Here is a 23,413-nt window from a genome sequence, read left to right on the forward strand (position 1 = left end):
CTACGGGAATCTCTGTTCAGGCGTATGCTGGCCTGCGGTATTCTCAATTTGGGCATATTCTCTCGCCTCCGGGACTTTCCTTTGGGCCTATTCTCGCCTGCGCAACTCTCCGTTCGGGACTATTCTCACCTGCGCAACTCTCCGTTCGGGACAATTCTGACCTGCAAAACTCTCCGTTCGGGCCTAATCTAGCCTCTGGGAGTCTCCTTTGGGGTCTCCTGTTGCGTGCGGGGCTGCTCTATTCCAGCCTTTTGTGCTTACGGAGCTCCGATATTCAGTTATGTTCTAGCATGCGGAGCTCCGCTACTCAGGCCTGATTGTGCGTGCGGGGCTCCACTACTTGGGCCTGTTCTTGCATGCGGGGCTCCGCTACTCGGGTCTGTTCGTGCTCGCAGGGCTCTGCTACTCGGGCCTGTTCGTGCGTGCGGGGCTCCGCTATTCAGGCCTGATAGTGTGTGCGGGGCTCCTCTCTTCAGGCCTGTCCTTCCCTGTGGGACTCTATTCGGGCCTATACTTCCCTGCGGGACTCTGTTCGGGGCTATTCTGGCCTTCGAGACCCTCCGTTCGCCCCTATCGTGGTCTGCGGGACCCTCGTTCGGGCCCATTCTCGCCTTCGAGACCCTCTGTTCGGGCTTTTCTGGCCTGCGCGACTCTCCGTTCGGGCCTAATCTTGCCTGCAGGATTCTGCGTTCGGGCTTACTCTTGCTTGCCGGACAGGGTTCGGGCGTCTTGTTGCCTGCACGGCTCCTCTACTCGGGCCTCATTTTGCCTTCGGGACACCGTTCGGGTCTATTCTTGGTCCGGGAATCTCCGTTCGGGCCTATGCTGGCCTGCTGGACTCTGTTCGGGCCTATGCTTGCCTGCGGGAATGACCGTTCGGGCCTATGTTGGCCTGCGGGACTCTCCGTTCGGGCCTTTCTGGCCTGCGGGACTCTCCGTTCGGGCCTATTCTCTGGAGCGGGACTTTACTCGGGCCTATTCTTGCCTCCGGGGCTCCTCTATTCTTGCCTATTCTTGCCTCCGGGAATCTCCGTTCTGGCCTGTTCGGGCCTGCGGGACTCTGTTCGGGCCTATGCTTGCCTGCAGGAATCTCTGTTCCGCCCTACTCTGGCCTGCGGGACTCTCCGTTCAGGCCTATTCTGGCCTGCGGGACTCTGTTCGGGCCTATTCTTGCTCCGGGAATCTCCGTTCGGGAGTACCCTGGCTTGCGGGACTCTGTTCGGGCCTATGCTTGCCTGCAGGAATCTCTGTTCTGGCCTATTCTGGCCTGCAGGACTCTCCGTTCGGGCCTATTCTGGCCTGCAGGACTCTGTTTGGGCCTATGCTTGTCTACAGGAATCTCCGTTCAGGCGTATGCTGGCCTGCGGGTCTCTCCGTTCGGGCCTATTCTTGCCTCTGGGACTCTCTGTTTGGGCGTATCCTTGCCTGCGGGACTCTGTTCGGGCCTCTTCTTGCCTGCACGGCTCCTCTACTCGGGCCTATTTTTGCCTGTGGGACTCTACTGGAGCCTATTCTTGCCTCCGACAATCTCCGTTCGGGCCTATTCTGGCCTGCGGGACTCTTCGTTCGGGCCTAGGCTTCCCTTTGGCAATCTCCGTTCAGGCGTATGCTGGCCTGCGGGACTCTGTTCGGGCCTTTGGTTGCTTTCGGAAATCCCCGTTCTGGCCTATTCTGGCCTGCGGAATTCTGTTCGGGGCTATTCTTGCTCCGGGAATCTCTGTTCGGGACTATTCTGGCCTGTGGGACTCTGTTCGGGCCCATGCCTGCCTGCAGGGCTCTCTGTTCAGGCCTTTTTCGCCTACGGGACTCTCCGTTCGGGCCTATTCTCTGGAGCGGGACTTTAGTCGGGCCTACTCTTGCCTACGGGGCTCCTCTATTCTTGCCTCTGGGATTCTGTTCGGGCCTATTCTTGTCTGCGGGACTCTCCGTTTGAGCCTATTCTTGCCTGTGGGTTCTCCGTTCAGGGCTACTCTTGCCAGCGGGACTCTGTTCGTGCCTCATCTTGCCTGCATGGCTGCTCTACTCGGGCCTACTCTTGCCTGCGTGACTCTGTTCGGGCCTATCCTTGCTCTGGGAATCTCCGTTCGGGCATACCCTGGCCTGCGGGACTCCGTTCGGGCCTATTCTGGCCTGCGGGACTCTGTTTGGGCCTATGCTTGCCTGCAGGAATCTCTGTTCCGGCCTATTGTGGCCTGCAGGACTCTCCGTTCGGGCCTATTCTGGCCTGCGGGACTCTGTTTGGGCCTATGCTTGCCTACGGGAATCTCCGTTCAGGCGTATGCTGGCCTGCGGTATTCTCAATTTGGGCATATTCTCTCGCCTCCGGGACTTTCCTTTGGGCCTATTCTCGCCTGCGCATCTCTCCGTTCGGGCCTATTCTTGCCTGCGGGAATCTCCTTTCAGGGTTATGCTGACCTGTGGGATTCTCAGTTTGCGCGTATTCTCGCCTGCAGGACATCTCTTCGGGCCTATTCTCGCCCGCGGGACCCTCCGTTCGGTCGTTTCTGGCCTGCGGGACTCTCCGTTCGGGCCTAATCTTGCCTGCAGGATTCTGCGTTCGGGCTTACTCTTGCTTGCCGGACAGGGTTCGGGCGTCTTGTTGCCTGCACGGCTCCTCTACTCGGGCCTCATTTTGCCTTCGGGACACCGTTCGGGTCTATTCTTGGTCCGGGAATCTCCGTTCGGGCCTATTCTGGCCTGCGGGACTCTGTTTGGGCCTATTCTTGCTCCGGGAATCGCCGGTCGGGCGTACCCTGGCTTGCGGGACTCTGTTCGGGCCTATGCTTGCCTGCAGGAATCTCTGTTCTGGCCTATTCTGGCCTGCAGGACTCTCCGTTCGGGCCTATTCCGGCCTGCAGGACTCTGTTTGGGCCTATGCTTGCCTACGGGGATCTCCGTTCAGGCGTATGCTGGCCTGCGGGTCTCTCCGTTCGGGCCTATTCTTGCCTGCGGGACTCTCCGTTTGGGCGTATCCTTGCCTGCGGGACTCTGTTCGGGCCTCTTCTTGCCCGCACGGCTCCTCTACTCGGGCCTATTTTTGCCTGTGGGACTCTATTGGGGCCTATTCTTGCCTCCGACAATCTCCGTTCGGGCCTATTCTGGCCTGCGGGACTCTTCGTTCGGGCCTAGGCTTCCCTTTGGCAATCTCCGTTCAGGCGTATGCTGGCCTGCGGGACTCTGTTCGGGCCTTTGGTTGCTTTTGGAAATCCCCGTTCTGGCCTGCGGAATTCTGTTCGGGGCTATTCTTGCTCCGGGAATCTCTGTTCGGGACTATTCTGGCCTGTGGGACTCTGTTCGGGCCCATGCCTGCCTGCGGGGCTCTCTGTTCAGGCCTTTTTCGCCTACGGGACTCTCCGTTCGGGCCTATTCTCTGGAGCGCGACTTTAGTCGGGCCTACTCTTGCCTACGGGGCTCCTCTATTCTTGCCTCTGGGATTCTGTTCGGGCCTATTCTTGTCTGCGGGACTCTCCGTTTGAGCCTATTCTTGCCTGTGGGTTCTCCGTTCAGGGCTACTCTTGCCAGCGGGACTCTGTTCGTGCCTCATCTTGCCTGCATGGCTGCTCTACTCGGGCCTACTCTTGCCTGCGGGACTCTGTTCGGGCCTATCCTTGCTCTGGGAATATCCGTTCGGGCATACCCTGGCCTGCGGGACTCCGTTCGGGCCTATTCTGGCCTGCGGGACTCTGTTTGGGCCTATGCTTGCCTGCAGGAATCTCTGTTCCGGCCTATTGTGGCCTGCAGCACTCTCCGTTTGGGCCTATTCTGGCCTACGGGACTCTGTTTGGGCCTATGCTTGCCTACGGGAATCTCCGTTCAGGCGTATGCTGGCCTGCGGTATTCTCAATTTGGGCATATTCTCTCGCCTCCGAGACTTTCCTTTGGGCCTATTCTCGCCTGCGCATCTCTCCGTTCGGGCCTATTCTTGCCTGCGGGACTCTCCGTTCCGGCCTATTCTTGCCTGCGGGTCTCTCCGTTCGGGACAATTCTGACCTGCAAAACTCTCCGTTCGGACCTAATCTAGCCTCTGGGAGTCTCCTTTGGGGTCTCCTGTTGCGTGCGGGGCTGCTCTATTCCAGCCTTTTGTGCTTACGGAGCTCCGATATTCGGTCCTGTTCTAGCATGCGGAGCTCCGCTACTCAGGCCTGATTGTGCGTGCGGGGCTCCGCTACTCGGGCCTGTTGGTGCATGCGGGGCTCCACTACTTGGGCCTGTTCTTGCATGCGGGGCTCCGCTACTCGGGTCTGTTCGTGCTTGCAGGGCTCTGCTACTCGGGCCTGTTCGTGCGTGCGGGGCTCCGCTATTCAGGCCTGATAGTGTGTGCGGGGCTCCTCTCTTCAGGCCTGTCCTTCCCTGCGGGACTCTATTCGGGCCTATTTTTGCCTAAGGGCTCCTCTATTCGGGCCTATTCTGGCCTGCGGGACTCTCCGTTCGGGCCTATTCTCACCTGGGGAACTCTCCGTTCTGGCCTATTCTGGCCTGCGGGACTCTCCGTTCAGGCCTATTCTGGCCTGCGGGACTCTGTTCGGGCTTATTCTTGCTCCGGGAATCGCCGGTTGGGCGTACCCTGCCCACGGGACTCTGTTCGGGCCTATGCTTGCCTGCAGGAATCTCTGTTCTGGCCTATTCTGGCCTGCAGGACTCTCCCTTCGGGCCTATTCTGGCCTGCAGGACTCTGTTTGGGCCTATGCTTGCCTACGGGAATCTCCGTTCAGGCGTATGCTGGCCTGCGGGTCTCTCCGTTCGGGCCTATTCTCACCTGGGGAACTCTCCGTTCGGGCCTTTCTGGCCTTCGGGACTCTGTTCCGGTCTCTTCTTGCCAGCGGGGCTCTTCGTTTGGGCCTCTTCTTGCCTGCAGAACTCTGTTCGGGCCTCTTCTTGCCGGCACGGCTCCTCTACTCGGGCCTATTTTTGCCTGTGGGACTCTATTGGGGCCTATTCTTGCCTCCGACAATCTCCGTTCGGGCCTATTCTGGCCTGCGGGACTCTTCGTTCGGGCCTAGGCTTCCCTTTGGCAATCTCCGTTCAGGCGTATGCTGGCCTGCGGGACTCTGTTCGGGCCTTTGGTTGCTTTCGGAAATCCCCGTTCTGGCCTATTCTGGCCTGCGGAATTCTGTTCGGGGCTATTCTTGCTCCGGGAATCTCTGTTCGGGACTATTCTGGCCTGTGGGACTCTGTTCGGGCCCATGCCTGCCTGCGGGGCTCTCTGTTCAGGCCTTTTTCGCCTACGGGACTCTCCGTTCGGGCCTATTCTCTGGAGCGCGACTTTAGTCGGGCCTACTCTTGCCTACGGGGCTCCTCTATTCTTGCCTCTGGGATTCTGTTCGGGCCTATTCTTGTCTGCGGGACTCTCCGTTTGAGCCTATTCTTGCCTGTGGGTTCTCCGTTCAGGGCTACTCTTGCCAGCGGGACTCTGTTCGTGCCTCATCTTGCCTCCATGGCTGCTCTACTCGGGCCTACTCTTGCCTGCGGGACTCTGTTCGGGCCTATCCTTGCTCTGGGAATATCCGTTCGGGCATACCCTGGCCTGCGGGACTCCGTTCGGGCCTATTCTGGCCTGCGGGACTCTGTTTGGGCCTATGCTTGCCTGCAGGAATCTCTGTTCCGGCCTATTGTGGCCTGCAGGACTCTCCGTTCGGGCCTATTCTGGCCTGCGGGACTCTGTTTGGGCCTATGCTTGCCTACGGGAATCTCCGTTCAGGCGTATGCTGGCCTGCGGTATTCTCAATTTGGGCATATTCTCTCGCCTCTGGGACTTTCCTTTGGGCCTATTCTCGCCTGCGCATCTCTCCGTTCGGGCCTATTCTTGCCTGCGGGAATCTCCTTTCAGGGTTATGCTGACCTGTGGGATTCTCAGTTTGCGCGTATTCTCGCCTGCAGGACATCTCTTCGGGCCTATTCTCGCCCGCGGGACCCTCCGTTCGGTCGTTTCTGGCCTGCGGGACTCTCCGTTCGGGCCTAATCTTGCCTGCAGGATTCTGCGTTCGGGCTTACTCTTGCTTGCCGGACAGGGTTCGGGCGTCTTCTTGCCTGCACGGCTCCTCTACTCGGGCCTCATTTTGCCTTCGGGACACCGTTCGGGTCTATTCTTGGTCCGGGAATCTCCGTTCGGGCCTATTCTGGCCTGCGAGACTCTGTTTGGGCCTATTCTTGCTCCGGGAATCGCCGGTCGGGCGTACCCTGGCTTGCGGGACTCTGTTCGGGCCTATGCTTGCCTGCAGGAATCTCTGTTCTGGCCTATTCTGGCCTGCAGGACTCTCCGTTCGGGCCTATTCCGGCCTGCAGGACTCTGTTTGGGCCTATGCTTGCCTACGGGAATCTCCGTTCAGGCGTATGCTGGCCTGCGGGTCTCTCCGTTCGGGCCTATTCTTGCCTGCGGGACTCTCCGTTTGGGCGTATCCTTGCCTGCGGGACTCTGTTCGGGCCTCTTCTTGCCCGCACGGCTCCTCTACTCGGGCCTATTTTTGCCTGTGGGACTCTATTGGGGCCTATTCTTGCCTCCGACAATCTCCGTTCGGGCCTATTCTGGCCTGCGGGACTCTTCGTTCGGGCCTAGGCTTCCCTTTGGCAATCTCCGTTCAGGCGTATGCTGGCCTGCGGGACTCTGTTCGGGCCTTTGGTTGCTTTTGGAAATCCCCGTTCTGGCCTGCGGAATTCTGTTCGGGGCTATTCTTGCTCCGGGAATCTCTGTTCGGGACTATTCTGGCCTGTGGGACTCTGTTCGGGCCCATGCCTGCCTGCGGGGCTCTCTGTTCAGGCCTTTTTCGCCTACGGGACTCTCCGTTCGGGCCTATTCTCTGGAGCGCGACTTTAGTCGGGCCTACTCTTGCCTACGGGGCTCCTCTATTCTTGCCTCTGGGATTCTGTTCGGGCCTATTCTTGTCTGCGGGACTCTCCGTTTGAGCCTATTCTTGCCTGTGGGTTCTCCGTTCAGGGCTACTCTTGCCAGCGGGACTCTGTTCGTGCCTCATCTTGCCTGCATGGCTGCTCTACTCGGGCCTACTCTTGCCTGCGGGACTCTGTTCGGGCCTATCCTTGCTCTGGGAATCTCCGCTCGGGCATACCCTGGCCTGCGGGACTCCGTTCGGGCCTATTCTGGCCTGCGGGACTCTGTTTGGGCCTATGCTTGCCTGCAGGAATCTCTGTTCCGGCCTATTGTGGCCTGCAGCACTCTCCGTTTGGGCCTATTCTGGCCTACGGGACTCTGTTTGGGCCTATGCTTGCCTACGGGAATCTCCGTTCAGGCGTATGCTGGCCTGCGGTATTCTCAATTTGGGCATATTCTCTCGCCTCCGGGACTTTCCTTTGGGCCTATTCTCGCCTGCGCATCTCTCCGTTCGGGCCTATTCTTTCCTGCGGGACTCTCCGTTCCGGCCTATTCTTGCCTGCGGGTCTCTCCGTTCGGGTCAGTTCTGACCTGCAAAACTCTCCGTTCGGACCTAATCTAGCCTCTGGGAGTCTCCTTTGGGGTCTCCTGTTGCGTGCGGGGCTGCTCTATTCCAGCCTTTTGTGCTTACGGAGCTCCGATATTCGGTCCTGTTCTAGCATGCGGAGCTCCGCTACTCAGGCCTGATTGTGCGTGCGGGGCTCCGCTACTCGGGCCTGTTGGTGCATGCGGGGCTCCACTACTTGGGCCTGTTCTTGCATGCGGGGCTCCGCTACTCGGGTCTGTTCGTGCTTGCAGGGCTCTGCTACTCGGGCCTGTTCGTGCGTGCGGGGCTCCGCTATTCAGGCCTGATAGTGTGTGCGGGGCTCCTCTCTTCAGGCCTGTCCTTCCCTGCGGGACTCTATTCGGGCCTATTTTTGCCTAAGGGCTCCTCTATTCGGGCCTATTCTGGCCTGCGGGACTCTCCGTTCGGGCCTATTCTCACCTGGGGAACTCTCCGTTCTGGCCTATTCTGGCCTGCGGGACTCTCCGTTCAGGCCTATTCTGGCCTGCGGGACTCTGTTCGGGCTTATTCTTGCTCCGGGAATCGCCGGTTGGGCGTACCCTGCCCACGGGACTCTGTTCGGGCCTATGCTTGCCTGCAGGAATCTCTGTTCTGGCCTATTCTGGCCTGCAGGACTCTCCCTTCGGGCCTATTCTGGCCTGCAGGACTCTGTTTGGGCCTATGCTTGCCTACGGGAATCTCCGTTCAGGCGTATGCTGGCCTGCGGGTCTCTCCGTTCGGGCCTATTCTCACCTGGGGAACTCTCCGTTCGGGCCTTTCTGGCCTTCGGGACTCTGTTCCGGTCTCTTCTTGCCAGCGGGGCTCTTCGTTTGGGCCTCTTCTTGCCTGCAGAACTCTGTTCGGGCCTCTTCTTGCCGGCACGGCTCCTCTACTCGGGCCTATTTTTGCCTGTGGGACTCTATTGGGGCCTATTCTTGCCTCCGACAATCTCCGTTCGGGCCTATTCTGGCCTGCGGGACTCTTCGTTCGGGCCTAGGCTTCCCTTTGGCAATCTCCGTTCAGGCGTATGCTGGCCTGCGGGACTCTGTTCGGGCCTTTGGTTGCTTTCGGAAATCCCCGTTCTGGCCTATTCTGGCCTGCGGAATTCTGTTCGGGGCTATTCTTGCTCCGGGAATCTCTGTTCGGGACTATTCTGGCCTGTGGGACTCTGTTCGGGCCCATGCCTGCCTGCGGGGCTCTCTGTTCAGGCCTTTTTCGCCTACGGGACTCTCCGTTCGGGCCTATTCTCTGGAGCGGGACTTTAGTCGGGCCTACTCTTGCCTACGGGGCTCCTCTATTCTTGCCTCTGGGATTCTGTTCGGGCCTATTCTTGTCTGCGGGACTCTCCGTTTGAGCCTATTCTTGCCTGTGGGTTCTCCGTTCAGGGCTACTCTTGCCAGCGGGACTCTGTTCGTGCCTCATCTTGCCTCCATGGCTGCTCTACTCGGGCCTACTCTTGCCTGCGTGACTCTGTTCGGGCCTATCCTTGCTCTGGGAATCTCCGTTCGGGCGTACCCTGGCCTGTGGGACTCCGTTCGGGCCTATTCTGGCCTGCGGGACTCTGTTAGGGCCTATGCTTGCTTGCAGGAATCTCTGTTCCGGCCTATTGTGGCCTGCAGGACTCTCCGTTCGGGCCTATTCTGGCCTGCGGGACTCTGTTTGGGCCTATGCTTGCCTACGGGAATCTCCGTTCGGGCCTATTCTGGCCTGCGGGACTCTGTTCGGGCCTATGCTTGCCTGCAGGAATCTCTGTTCCGCCCTACTCTGGCCTGCGGGACTCTCCGTTCGGGCCTATTCTGGCCTGCGGGACTCTTTTCGGGCCTATTCTTGCTCCGGGAATCTCCGTTCGGGCGTACCCTGGCTTGCGGGACTCTATTCGGGCCTATGCTTGCCTGCAGGAATCCCTGTTCTGGCCTATTCTGGCCTGCAGGACTCTGTTTGGGCCTATGCTTGCCTGCGGGAATCTCCGTTCAGGTGTATGCTGGCCTGCGGGTCTCTCCGTTCGGGCCCCTTCTTGCCTGCGGGACTCTCCGTTTGGGCGTATCCTTGCCCGTGGGACTCTGTTCGGGCCTCTTCTTGCCTGCACGGCTCCTCTACTCGGGCCTATTCTTGCCTCCGACAATCTCCGTTCGGGCCCGTTCGGGCCCATTCTGGCCTGCGGGACTCTTCGTTCGGGCCTAGGCTTCCCTTCGGCAATCTCCGTTCAGGCGTATGCTGGCCTGCGGAATTCTGTTCGGGGCTATTCTTGCTCCGGGAATCTCTGTTCGGGACTATTCTGGCCTGTGGGACTCTGTTCGGGCCCATGCCTGCCTGCGGGGCTCTCTGTTCAGGCCTTTTTCGCCTACGGGACTCTCTGTTCGGGCCTATTCTCTGGAGCGGGAGTTTAGTCGGGCCTACTCTTGACTACGGGGCTCCTCAATTCTTGCCTCTGGGATTCTGTTCGGGCCTATTCTTGTCTGCGGGACTCTCCGTTTGAGCCTATTCTTGCCTGTGGGTTCTCCATTCAGGGCTACTCTTGCCAGCGGGACTCTGTTCGTGCCTCATCTTGCCTGCATGGCTGCTCTACTCGGGCCTATTCTTGCCTGCGGGACTCTGTTCGGGCCTATCCTTGCTCCGGGAATCTCCGTTCGGGCATACCCTGGCCTGCGGGACTCCGTTTGGGCCTGTTCGGGCTTGCGGGACTCTGTTTGGGCCTATGCTTGCCTGCAGGAATCTCTGTTCCGGCCTATTGTGGCCTGCAGGACTCCCCGTTCGGGCCTGTTCTGGCCTGCGGGACTCTGTTTGGGCCTATGCTTGCCTACGGGAATCTCCGTTCAGGCGTATGCTGGCCTGCGGTATTCTCAATTTGGGCATATTCTCTCGCCTGCGGGACTTTCCTTTGGGCCTATTCTCACCTGCGCAACTCTCCGTTCCGGCCTATTCTTGCCTGCGGGTCTCTCCGTTCGGGACAATTCTGACCTGCAAAACTCTCCGTTCGGACCTAATCTAGCCTCTGGCAGTCTCCTTTGGGGTCTCCTGTTGCGTGCGGGGCTGCTCTATTCCAGCCTTTTGTGCTTACGAAGCTCCAATATTCGTTCCTGTTCTAGCATGCGGAGCTCCGCTACTCAGGCCTGATTGTGCGTGCGGGGCTCCGCTACTCGGGCCTGTTGGTGCATGCGGGGCTCCACTACTTGGGCCTGTTCGTGCATGCGGGGCTCCGCTACTCGGGTCTGTTCGTGCTTGCAGGGCTCTGCTACTCGGGCCTGTTCGTGCGTGCGGGGCTCCGCTATTCAGGCCTGATAGTGTGTGCGGGGCTCCTCTATTCAGGCCTGTCCTTCCCTGCAGGACTCTATTCGGGCCTATACCTCCCTGCGGGATTCTGTTCGGGCCTTTTCTGGCCTGCGAGACTCTCCGTTCGCTCCTATCGTGGTCTGCGGGACCCTCGTTCGGGCCCATTCTCGCCTTCGAGACCCTCTGTTCGGGCTTTTCTGGCCTGCGGGACTCTCCGTTCGGGCCTATTCTTGTGAGCGGGTCTCTATTCGAGCCTATTTTTGCCTAAGGGCTCCTCTATTCGGGCCTATTCTGGCCTGCGGGACTCTCCGTTCGGGCCTGTTCTCACCTGGGGAACTCTCCGTTCGGGCCTTTCTGGCCTTCGGGACTCTGTTCGGGTCTCTTCTTGCCAGCGGGGCTCTTCGTTTGGGCCTATTCTTGCCTGCAGGACTCTGTTCGGGCCTCTTCTTGCCTGCACAGCCCCTCTACTTGGGCCTCTTTTTGCCTGCGGGACTCTGTCCAGGCCTATTGTTGCCCCCGGAAAACTCCGTTCGGTCCTATTCTGGCTTGTGGGACTCTGTTCGGGCCTATGCTTGCCTGCGGGAATCTCCTTTCAGGGTTATGCTGACCTGTGGGATTCTCAGTTTGGGCGTATTCTCGCCTGCAGGACATCTCTTCGGGCCTATTCTCGCCCGCGGGACCCTCCGTTCGGTCGTTTCTGGCCTGTGGGACTCTCCGTTCGGGCCTAATCTTGGGAGCGGGACTCTACTCGGGCCTATTCTTGCCTAGGGGCCTCTTCTATTCGTGCTTCTTCTTGCCAGTGGGACTCTGTTCAGGCCCGTTCTTGCCTGCAGGATTCTGCGTTCGGGCTTATTCTTGCTTGCCGGACAGTGTTCGGGCGTCTTCTTGCCTGCACGGCTCCACTACTCGGGCCTCATTTTGCCTTCGGGACACCGTTCGGGTCTATTCTTGGTCCGGGAATCTCCGTTCGGGCCTATGCTGGCCTGCTGGACTCTGTTCGGGCCTATGCTTGCCTGCGGGAATGACCGTTCGGGCCTATGTTGGCCTGCGGGACTCTCCGTTCGGGCCATTCTGGCCTGCGGGACTCTCCGTTCGGGCCTATTCTCTGGAGCGGGACTTTACTCGGGCCTATTCTTGCCTCCGGGGCTCCTCTATTCTTGCCTATTCTTGCCTCCGGGAATCTCCGTTCTGGCCTGTTCGGGCCTGCGGGACTCTGTTCGGGCCTATGCTTGCCTGCAGGAATCTCTGTTCTGGCCTATTCTGACCTGCAGGACTCTGTTTGGGCCTATGCTTGCCTGCGGGAATCTCCGTTCAGGCGTATGCTGGCCTGCGGGTCTCTCCGTTCGGGCCCCTTCTTGCCTGCGGGACTCTCCGTTTGGGCGTATCCTTGCCCGCGGGACTCTGTTCGGGCCTCTTCTTGCCTGCACGGCTCCTCTACTCGGGCCTATTTTTGCCTGTGGGACTCTATTGGGGCCTATTCTTGCCTCCGACAATCTCCGTTCGGGCCCATTCTGGCCTGCGGGACTCTTCGTTCGGGCCTAGGCTTCCCTTCGGCAATCTCCGTTCAGGCGTATGCTGGCCTGCGGAATTCTGTTCGGGGCTATTCTTGCTCCAGGAATCTCTGTTCGGGACTATTCTGGCCTGTGGGACTCTGTTCGGGCCCATGCCTGCCTGCGGGGCTCTCTGTTCAGGCCTTTTTCGCCTTCGGGACTCTCTGTTCGGGCCTATTCTCTGGAGCGGGCCTTTAGTCGGGCCTACTCTTGCCTACGGGGCTCCTCAATTCTTGCCTCTGGGATTCTGTTCGGGCCTATTCTTGTCTGCGGGACTCTCCGTTTGAGCCTATTCTTGCCTGTGGGTTCTCCATTCAGGGCTACTCTTGCCAGCGGGACTCTGTTCGTGCCTCATCTTGCCTGCATGGCTGCTCTACTCGGGCCTATTCTTGCCTGCGGGACTCTGTTCGGGCCTATCCTTGCTCCGGGAATCTCCGTTCGGGCATACCCTGGCCTGCGGGACTCCGTTCGGGCCTATTCTGGCCTGCGGGACTCTGTTTGGGCCTATGCCTGCCTGCAGGAATCTCTGTTCCGGCCTATTGTGGCCTGCAGGACTCCCCGTTCGGGCCTGTTCTGGCCTGCGGGACTCTGTTTGGGCCTATGCTTGCCTACGGGAATCTCCGTTCAGGCGTATGCTGGCCTGCGGTATTCTCAATTTGGGCCTATTCTCTCGCCTGCGGGACTTTCCTTTGGGCCTATTCTCGCCTGCGCAACTCTCCGTTCGGGCCTATTCTTGCCTGCGGGACTCTCCGTTCCGGCCTATTCTTGCCTGCGGGTCTCTCCGTTCGGGACAATTCTGACCTGTAAAACTCTCCGTTCGGACCTAATCTAGCCTCTGGCAGTCTCCTTTGGGGTCTCCTGTTGCGTGCGGGGCTGCTCTATTCCAGCCTTTTGTGCTTACGGAGCTCCGATATTCGGTCCTGTTCTAGCATGCGGAGCTCTGCTACTCAGGCCTGATTGTGCGTGCGGGGCTCCGCTACTCGGGCCTGTTGGTGCATGCGGGGCTCCACTACTTGGGCCTGTTCGTGCATGCGGGGCTCCGCTACTCGGGTCTGTTCGTGCTTGCAGGGCTCTGCTACTCGGGCCTGTTCGTGCGTGCGGGGCTCCGCTATTCAGGCCTGATAGTGTGTGCGGGGCTCCTCTATTCAGGCCTGTCCTTCCCTGCGGGACTCTATTCGGGCCTATACTTCCCTGCGGGATTCTGTTCGGGCCTTTTGTGGCCTGCGAGACTCTCCGTTCGCTCCTATCGTGGTCTGCGGGACCCTCGTTCGGGCCCATTCTCGCCTTCGAGACCCTCTGTTCGGGCTTGTCTGGCCTGCGGGACTCTCCGTTCGGGCCTATTCTTGTAAGCGGGTCTCTATTCGGGCCTATTTTTGCCTAAGGGCTCCTCTATTCGGGCCTATTGTGGCCTGCGGGACTCTCCGTTCGGGCCTATTCTCACCTGGGGAACTCTCCGTTCGGGCCTTTCTGGCCTTCGGGACTCTGTTCGGGTCTCTTCTTGCCAGCGGGGCTCTTCGTTTGGGCCTATTCTTGCCTGCAGGACTCTGTTCGGGCCTCTTCTTGCCTGCACAGCCCCTCTACTCGGGCCTATTTTTGCCTGCGGGACTCTGTCCAGGCCTATTGTTGCCCCCGGAAAACTCCGTTCGGTCCTATTCTGGCTTGTGGGACTCTGTTCGGGCCTATGCTTGCCTGCGGGAATCTCCTTTCAGGGTTATGCTGACCTGTGGGATTCTCAGTTTGGGCGTATTCTCGCCTGCAGGACATCTCTTCGGGCCTATTCTCGCCCGCGGGACCCTCCGTTCGGTCGTTTCTGGCCTGTGGGACTCTCCGTTCGGGCCTAATCTTGGGAGCGGGACTCTACTCGGGCCTATTCTTGCCTAGGGGCCTCTTCTATTCGTGCTTCTTCTTGCCAGTGGGACTCTGTTCAGGCCCGTTCTTGCCTGCAGGATTCTGCGTTCGGGCTTATTCTTGCTTGCCGGACAGTGTTCGGGCGTCTTCTTGCCTGCACGGCTCCACTACTCGGGCCTCATTTTGCCTTCGGGACACCGTTCGGGTCTATTCTTGATCCGGGAATCTCCGTTCGGGCCTATGCTGGCCTGCTGGACTCTGTTCGGGCCTATGCTTGCCTGCGGGAATGACCGTTCGGGCCTATGTTGGCCTGCGGGACTCTCCGTTCGGGCCATTCTGGCCTGCGGGACTCTCCGTTCGGGCCTATTCTCTGGAGCGGGACTTTACTCGGGCCTATTCTTGCCTCCGGGGCTCCTCTATTCTTGCCTATTCTTGCCTCCGGGAATCTCCGTTCTGGCCTGTTCGGGCCTGCGGGACTCTGTTCGGGCCTATGCTTGCCTGCAGGAATCTCTGTTCCGCCCTACTCTGGCCTGCGAGACTCTCCGTTCCGGCCTATTCTGGCCTGCGGGACTCTTTTCGGGCCTATTCTTGCTCCGGGAATCTCCGTTCGGGCGTACCCTGGCTTGCGGGACTCTGTTCGGGCCTATGCTTGCCTGCAGGAATCTCTGTTCTGGCCTATTCTGACCTGCAGGACTCTGTTTGGGCCTATGCTTGCCTGCGGGAATCTCCGTTCAGGCGTATGCTGGCCTGCGGGTCTCTCCGTTCGGGCCCCTTCTTGCCTGCGGGACTCTCCGTTTGGGCGTATCCTTGCCCGCGGGACTCTGTTCGGGCCTCTTCTTGCCTGCACGGCTCCTCTACTCGGGCCTATTTTTGCCTGTGGGACTCTATTGGGGCCTATTCTTGCCTCCGACAATCTCCGTTCGGGCCCATTCTGGCCTGCGGGACTCTTCGTTCGGGCCTAGGCTTCCCTTCGGCAATCTCCGTTCAGGCGTATGCTGGCCTGCGGAATTCTGTTCGGGGCTATTCTTGCTCCAGGAATCTCTGTTCGGGACTATTCTGGCCTGTGGGACTCTGTTCGGGCCCATGCCTGCCTGCGGGGCTCTCTGTTCAGGCCTTTTTCGCCTTCGGGACTCTCTGTTCGGGCCTATTCTCTGGAGCGGGCCTTTAGTCGGGCCTACTCTTGCCTACGGGGCTCCTCAATTCTTGCCTCTGGGATTCTGTTCGGGCCTATTCTTGTCTGCGGGACTCTCCGTTTGAGCCTATTCTTGCCTGTGGGTTCTCCATTCAGGGCTACTCTTGCCAGCGGGACTTTGTTCGTGCCTCATCTTGCCTGCATGGCTGCTCTACTCGGGCCTATTCTTGCCTGCGGGACTCTGTTCGGGCCTATCCTTGCTCCGGGAATCTCCGTTCGGGCATACCCTGGCCTGCGGGACTCCGTTCGGGCCTATTCTGGCCTGCGGGACTCTGTTTGGGCCTATGCCTGCCTGCAGGAATCTCTGTTCCGGCCTATTGTGGCCTGCAGGACTCCCCGTTCGGGCCTGTTCTGGCCTGCGGGACTCTGTTTGGGCCTATGCTTGCCTACGGGAATCTCCGTTCAGGCGTATGCTGGCCTGCGGTATTCTCAATTTGGGCATATTCTCTCGCCTGCGGGACTTTCCTTTGGGCCTATTCTCGCCTGCGCAACTCTCCGTTCGGGCCTATTCTTGCCTGCGGGACTCTCCGTTCCGGCCTATTCTTGCCTGCGGGTCTCTCCGTTCGGGACAATTCTGACCTGTAAAACTCTCCGTTCGGACCTAATCTAGCCTCTGGCAGTCTCCTTTGGGGTCTCCTGTTGCGTGCGGGGCTGCTCTATTCCAGCCTTTTGTGCTTACGGAGCTCCGATATTCGGTCCTGTTCTAGCATGCGGAGCTCCGCTACTCAGGCCTGATTGTGCGTGCGGGGCTCTGCTACTCGGGCCTGTTGGTGCATGCGGGGCTCCACTACTTGGGCCTGTTCGTGCATGCGGGGCTCCGCTACTCGGGTCTGTTCGTGCTTGCAGGGCTCTGCTACTCGGGCCTGTTCGTGCGTGCGGGGCTCCGCTATTCAGGTCTGATAGTGTGTGCGGGGCTCCTCTATTCAGGCCTGTCCTTCCCTGCGGGACTCTATTCGGGCCTATACTTCCCTGCGGGATTCTGTTCGGGCCTTTTCTGGCCTGCGAGACTCTCCGTTCGCTCCTATCGTGGTCTGCGGGACCCTCGTTCGGGCCCATTCTCGCCTTCGAGACCCTCTGTTCGGGCTTTTCTGGCCTGCGGGACTCTCCGTTCGGGCCTATTCTTGTGAGCGGGTCTCTATTCGGGCCTATTTTTGCCTAAGGGCTCCTCTATTCGGGCCTCTTCTGGCCTGCGGGACTCTCCGTTCGGGCCTATTCTCACCTGGGGAGCTCTCCGTTCGGGCCTTTCTGGACTTCGGGACTCTGTTCGGGTCTCTTCTTGCCAGCGGGGCTCTTCGTTTGGGCCTATTCTTGCCTGCAGGACTCTGTTCGGGCCTCTTCTTGCCTGCACAGCCCCTCTACTTGGGCCTCTTTTTGCCTGCGGGACTCTGTCCAGGCCTATTGTTGCCCCCGGAAAACTCCGTTCGGTCCTATTCTGGCTTGTGGGACTCTGTTCGGGCCTATGCTTGCCTGCGGGAATCTCCTTTCAGGGTTATGCTGACCTGTGGGATTCTCAGTTTGGGCGTATTCTCGCCTGCAGGACATCTCTTCGGGCCTATTCTCGCCCGCGGGACCCTCCGTTCGGTCGTTTCTGGCCTGTGGGACTCTCCGTTCGGGCCTAATCTTGGGAGCGGGACTCTACTCGGGCCTATTCTTGCCTAGGGGCCTCTTCTATTCGTGCTTCTTCTTGCCAGTGGGACTCTGTTCAGGCCCGTTCTTGCCTGCAGGATTCTGCGTTCGGGCTTATTCTTGCTTGCCGGACAGTGTTCGGGCGTCTTCTTGCCTGCACGGCTCCACTACTCGGGCCTCATTTTGCCTTCGGGACACCGTTCGGGTCTATTCTTGGTCCGGGAATCTCCGTTCGGGCCTATGCTGGCCTGCTGGACTCTGTTCGGGCCTATGCTTGCCTGCGGGAATGACCGTTCGGGCCTATGTTGGCCTGCGGGACTCTCCGTTCGGGCCATTCTGGCCTGCGGGACTCTCCGTTCGGGCCTATTCTCTGGAGCGGGACTTTACTCGGGCCTATTCTTGCCTCCGGGGCTCCTCTATTCTTGCCTATTCTTGCCTCCGGGAATCTCCGTTCTGGCCTGTTCGGGCCTGCGGGACTCTGTTCGGGCCTATGCTTGCCTGCAGGAATCTCTGTTCCGCCCTACTCTGGCCTGCGGGACTCTCCGTTCGGGCCTATTCTGGCCTGCGGGACTCTTTTCGGGCCTATTCTTGCTCCGGGAATCTCCGTTCGGGCGTACCCTGGCTTGCGGGACTCTATTCCGGCCTATGCTTGCCTGCAGGAATCCCTGTTCTGGCCTATTCTGGCCTGCAGGACTCTGTTTGGGCCTATGCTTGCCTGCGGGAATCTCCGTTCAGGTGTATGCTGGCCTGCGGGTCTCTCCGTTCGGGCCCCTTCTTGCCTGCGGGACTCTCCGTTTGGGCGTATCCTTGCCCGTGGGACTCTGTTCGGGCCTCTTCTTGCCTGCACGGCTCCTCTACTCGGGCCTATTTTTGCCTGTGGGACTCTATTGGGGCCTATTCTTGCCTCCGACAATCTCCGTTCGGGCCCATTCTGGCCTGCGGGACTCTTCGTTCGGGCCTAGGCTTCCCTTCGGCAATCTCCGTTCAGGCGTATGCTGGCCTGCGGAATTCTGTTCGGGGCTATTCTTGCTCCAGGAATCTCTGTTCGGGACTATTCTGGCCTGTGGGACTCTGTTCGGGCCCATGCCTGCCTGCGGGGCTCTCTGTTCAGGCCTTTTTCGCCTTCGGGACTCTCTGTTCGGGCCTATTCTCTGGAGCGGGCCTTTAGTCGGGCCTACTCTTGCCTACGGGGCTCCTCAATTCTTGCCTCTGGGATTCTGTTCGGGCCTATTCTTGTCTGCGGGACTCTCCGTTTGAGCCTATTCTTGCCTGTGGGTTCTCCATTCAGGGCTACTCTTGCCAGCGGGACTCTGTTCGTGCCTCATCTTGCCTGCATGGCTGCTCTACTCGGGCCTATTCTTGCCTGCGGGACTCTGTTCGGGCCTATCCTTGCTCCGGGAATCTCCGTTCGGGCATACCCTGGCCTGCGGGACTCCGTTCGGGCGTATTCTGGCCTGCGGGACTCTGTTTGGGCCTATGCCTGCCTGCAGGAATCTCTGTTCCGGCCTATTGTGGCCTGCAGGACTCCCCGTTCGGGCCTGTTCTGGCCTGCGGGACTCTGTTTGGGCCTATGCTTGCCTACGGGAATCTCCGTTCAGGCGTATGCTGGCCTGCGGTATTCTCAATTTGGGCCTATTCTCTCGCCTGCGGGACTTTCCTTTGGGCCTATTCTCGCCTGCGCAACTCTCCGTTCGGGCCTATTCTTGCCTGCGGGACTCTCCGTTCCGGCCTATTCTTGCCTGCGGGTCTCTCCGTTCGGGACAATTCTGACCTGTAAAACTCTCCGTTCGGACCTAATCTAGCCTCTGGCAGTCTCCTTTGGGGTCTCCTGTTGCGTGCGGGGCTGCTCTATTCCAGCCTTTTGTGCTTACGGAGCTCCGATATTCGGTCCTGTTCTAGCATGCGGAGCTCCGCTACTCAGGCCTGATTGTGCGTGCGGGGCTCCGCTACTCGGGCCTGTTGGTGCATGCGGGGCTCCACTACTTGGGCCTGTTCGTGCATGCGGGGCTCCGCTCCTCGGGTCTGTTCGTGCTTGCAGGGCTCTGCTACTCGGGCCTGTTCGTGCGTGCGGGGCTCCGCTATTCAGGCCTGATAGTGTGTGCGGGGCTCCTCTCTTCAGGCCTGTCCTTCCCTGCGGGACTCTATTCGGGCCTATACTTCCCTGCGGGATTCTGTTCGGGCCTTTTGTGGCCTGCGAGACTCTCCGTTTGCTCCTATCGTGGTCTGCGGGACCCTCGTTCGGGCCCATTCTCGCCTTCGAGACCCTCTGTTCGGGCTTGTCTGGCCTGCGGGACTCTCCGTTCGGGCCTATTCTTGTAAGCGGGTCTCTATTCGGGCCTATTTTTGCCTAAGGGCTCCTCTATTCGGGCCTATTGTGGCCTGCGGGACTCTCCGTTCGGGCCTATTCTCACCTGGGGAACTCTCCGTTCGGGCCTTTCTGGCCTTCGGGACTCTGTTCGGGTCTCTTCTTGCCAGCGGGGCTCTTCGTTTGGGCCTATTCTTGCCTGCAGGACTCTGTTCGGGACTCTTCTTGCCTGCACAGCCCCTCTACTCGGGCCTATTTTTGCCTGCGGGACTCTGTCCAGGCCTATTGTTGCCCCCGGAAAACTCCGTTCGGTCCTATTCTGGCTTGTGGGACTCTGTTCGGGCCTATGCTTGCCTGCGGGAATCTCCTTTCAGGGTTATGCTGACCTGTGGGATTCTCAGTTTGGGCGTATTCTCGCCTGCAGGACATCTCTTCGGGCCTATTCTCGCCCGCGGGACCCTCCGTTCGGTCGTTTCTGGCCTGTGGGACTCTCCGTTCGGGCCTAATCTTGGGAGCGGGACTCTACTCGGGCCTATTCTTGCCTAGGGGCCCCTTCTATTCGTGCTTCTTCTTGCCAGTGGGACTCTGTTCAGGCCCGTTCTTGCCTGCAGGATTCTGCGTTCGGGCTTATTCTTGCTTGCCGGACAGTGTTCGGGCGTCTTCTTGCCTGCACGGCTCCACTACTCGGGCCTCATTTTGCCTTCGGGACACCGTTCGGGTCTATTCTTGATCCGGGAATCTCCGTTCGGGCCTATGCTGGCCTGCTGGACTCTGTTCGGGCCTATGCTTGCCTGCGGGAATGACCGTTCGGGCCTATGTTGGCCTGCGGGACTCTCCGTTCGGGCCATTCTGGCCTGCGGGACTCTCCGTTCGGGCCTATTCTCTGGAGCGGGACTTTACTCGGGCCTATTCTTGCCTCCGGGGCTCCTCTATTCTTCCCTATTCTTGCCTCCGGGAATCTCCGTTCTGGCCTGTTCGGGCCTGCGGGACTCTGTTCGGGCCTATGCTTGCCTGCAGGAATCTCTGTTCCGCCCTACTCTGGCCTGCGGGACTCTCCGTTCAGGCCTATTCTGGCCTGCGGGACTCTTTTCGGGCCTATTCTTGCTCCGGGAATCTCCGTTCGGGCGTACCCTGGCTTGCGGGACTCTGTTCGGGCCTATGCTTGCCTGCAGGAATCTCTGTTCTGGCCTATTCTGACCTGCAGGACTCTGTTTGGGCCTATGCTTGCCTGCGGGAATCTCCGTTCAGGCGTATGCTGGCCTGCGGGTCTCTCCGTTCGGGCCCCTTCTTGCCTGCGGGACTCTCCGTTTGGTCGTATCCTTGCCCGCGGGACTCTGTTCGGGCCTCTTCTTGCCTGCACGGCTCCTCTACTCGGGCCTATTTTTGCCTGTGGGACTCTATTGGGGCCTATTCTTGCCTCCGACAATCTCCGTTCGGGCCCATTCTGGCCTGCGGGACTCTTCGTTCGGGCCTAGGCTTCCCTTCTGCAATCTCCGTTCAGGGGTATGCTGGCCTGCGGAATTCTGCTCGGGGCTATTCTTGCTCCAGGAATCTCTGTTCGGGACTATTCTGGCCTGTGGGACTCTGTTCGGGCCCATGCCTGCCTGCGGGGCTCTCTGTTCAGGCCTTTTTCGCCTTCGGGACTCTCTGTTCGGGCCTATTCTCTGGAGCGGGCCTTTAGTCGGGCCTACTCTTGCCTACGGGGCTCCTCAATTCTTGCCTCTGGGATTCTGTTCGGGCCTATTCTTGTCTGCGGGACTCTCCGTTTGAGCCTATTCTTTCCTGTGGGTTCTCCATTCAGGGCTACTCTTGCCAGCGGGACTCTGTTCGTGCCTCATCTTGCCTGCATGGCTGCTCTACTCGGGCCTATTCTTGCCTGCGGGACTCTGTTCGGGCCTATCCTTGCTCCGGGAATCTCCGTTCGGGCATACCCTGGCCTGCGGGACTCCGTTCGGGCCTTTTCTGGCCTGCGGGACTCTGTTTGGGCCTATGCCTGCCTGCAGGAATCTCTGTTCCGGCCTATTGTGGCCTGCAGGACTCTCCGTTCGGGCCTGTTCTGGCCTGCGGGACTCTGTTTGGGCCTATGCTTGCCTACGGGAATCTCCGTTCAGGCGTATGCTGGCCTGCGGTATTCTCAATTTGGGCATATTCTCTCGCCTGCGGGACTTTCCTTTGGGCCTATTCTCGCCTGCGCAACTCTCCGTTCGGGCCTATTCTTGCCTGCGGGACTCTCCGTTCCGGCCTATTCTTGCCTGCGGGTCTCTCCGTTCGGGACAATTCTGACCTGTAAAACTCCCCGTTCGGACCTAATCTAGCCTCTGGCAGTCTCCTTTGGGGTCTCCTGTTGCGTGCGGGGCTGCTCTATTCCAGCCTTTTGTGCTTACGGAGCTCCGATATTCGGTCCTGTTCTAGCATGCGGAGCTCCGCTACTCAGGCCTGATTGTGCGTGCGGGGCTCTGCTACTCGGGCCTGTTGGTGCATGCGGGGCTCCACTACTTGGGCCTGTTCGTGCATGCGGGGCTCCGCTACTCGGGTCTGTTCGTGCTTGCAGGGCTCTGCTACTCGGGCCTGTTCGTGCGTGCGGGGCTCCGCTATTCAGGCCTGATAGTGTGTGCGGGGCTCCTCTATTCAGGCCTGTCCTTCCCTGCGGGACTCTATTCGGGCCTATACTTCCCTGCGGGATTCTGTTCGGGCCTTTTCTGGCCTGCGAGACTCTCCGATCGCTCCTATCGTGGTCTGCGGGACCCTCGTTCGGGCCCATTCTCGCCTTCGAGACCCTCTGTTCGGGCTTTTCTGGCCTGCGGGACTCTCCGTTCGGGCCTATTCTTGTGAGCGGGTCTCTATTCGGGCCTATTTTTGCCTAAGGGCTCCTCTATTCGGGCCTCTTCTGGCCTGCGGGACTCTCCGTTCGGGCCTATTCTCACCTGGGGAGCTCTCCGTTCGGGCCTTTCTGGCCTTCGGGACTCTGTTCTGGTCTCTTCTTGCCAGCGGGGCTCTTCGTTTGGGCCTATTCTTGCCTGCAGGACTCTGTTCGGGACTCTTCTTGCCTGCACAGCCCCTCTACTCGGGCCTCTTTTTCCCTGCGGGACTCTGTCCAGGCCTATTGTTGCCCCCGGAAAACTGCGTTCGGTCCTATTCTGGCTTGTGGGACTCTGTTCGGGCCTATGCTTGCCTGCGGGAATCTCCTTTCAGGGTTATGCTGACCTGTGGGATTCTCAGTTTGGGCGTATTCTCGCCTGCAGGACATCTCTTCGCGCCTATTCTCGCCCGCGGGACCCTCCGTTCGGTCGTTTCTGGCCTGCGGGACTCTCCGTTCGGGCCTAATCTTGGGAGCGGGACTCTACTCGGGCCTATTCTTGCCTAGGGGCCTCTTCTATTCGTGCTTCTTCTTGCCAGTGGGACTCTGTTCAGGCCCGTTCTTGCCTGCAGGATTCTGCGTTCGGGCTTATTCTTGCTTGCCGGACAGTGTTCGGGCGTCTTCTTGCCTGCACAGCTCCACTACTCGGGCCTCATTTTGCCTTCGGGACACCGATCAGGTCTATTCTTGGTCTGGGAATCTCCGTTCGGGCCTATGCTGGCCTGCTGGACTCTGTTCGGGCCTATGCTTGCCTGCGAAAATGACCGTTCGGGCCTGTGTTGGCCTGCAGGACTCTCCGTTCGGGCCGTTCTGGCCTGCGGTACTCTCCGTTCGGGCCTATTCTCTGGAGCGGGACTTTACTCGGGCCTATTCTTGCCTCTGGGGCTCCTCCTTTCTTGCCTATTCTTGCCTCCGGGAATCTCCGTTCTGGCCTGTTCGGGCCTGCGGGACTCTGTTCGGGCCTATGCTTGCCTGCAGGAATCTCTGTTCCGCCCTACTCTGGCCTGCGGGACTCTGCGTTCCGGCCTATTCTGGCCTGCGGGACTCTTTTCGGGCCTATTCTTGCTCCGGGAATCTCCGTTCGGGCGTACCCTGGCTTGCGGGACTCTGTTCGGGCCTATGCTTGCCTGCAGGAATCTCTGTTCTGGCCTATTCTGACCTGCAGGACTCTGTTTGGGCCTATGCTTGCCTGCGGGAATCTCCGTTCAGGCGTATGCTGGCCTGCGGGTCTCTCCGTTCGGGCCCCTTCTTGCCTGCGGGACTCTCCGTTTGGGCGTATCCTTGCCCGCGGGACTCTGTTCGGGCCTCTTCTTGCCTGCACGGCTCCTCTACTCGGGC

Source organism: Loxodonta africana, assembly GCF_030014295.1.
Source record: "Loxodonta africana isolate mLoxAfr1 chromosome 26 unlocalized genomic scaffold, mLoxAfr1.hap2 SUPER_26_unloc_1, whole genome shotgun sequence".
In the NCBI taxonomy this organism is placed as follows: Eukaryota; Metazoa; Chordata; class Mammalia; order Proboscidea; family Elephantidae; genus Loxodonta; species Loxodonta africana.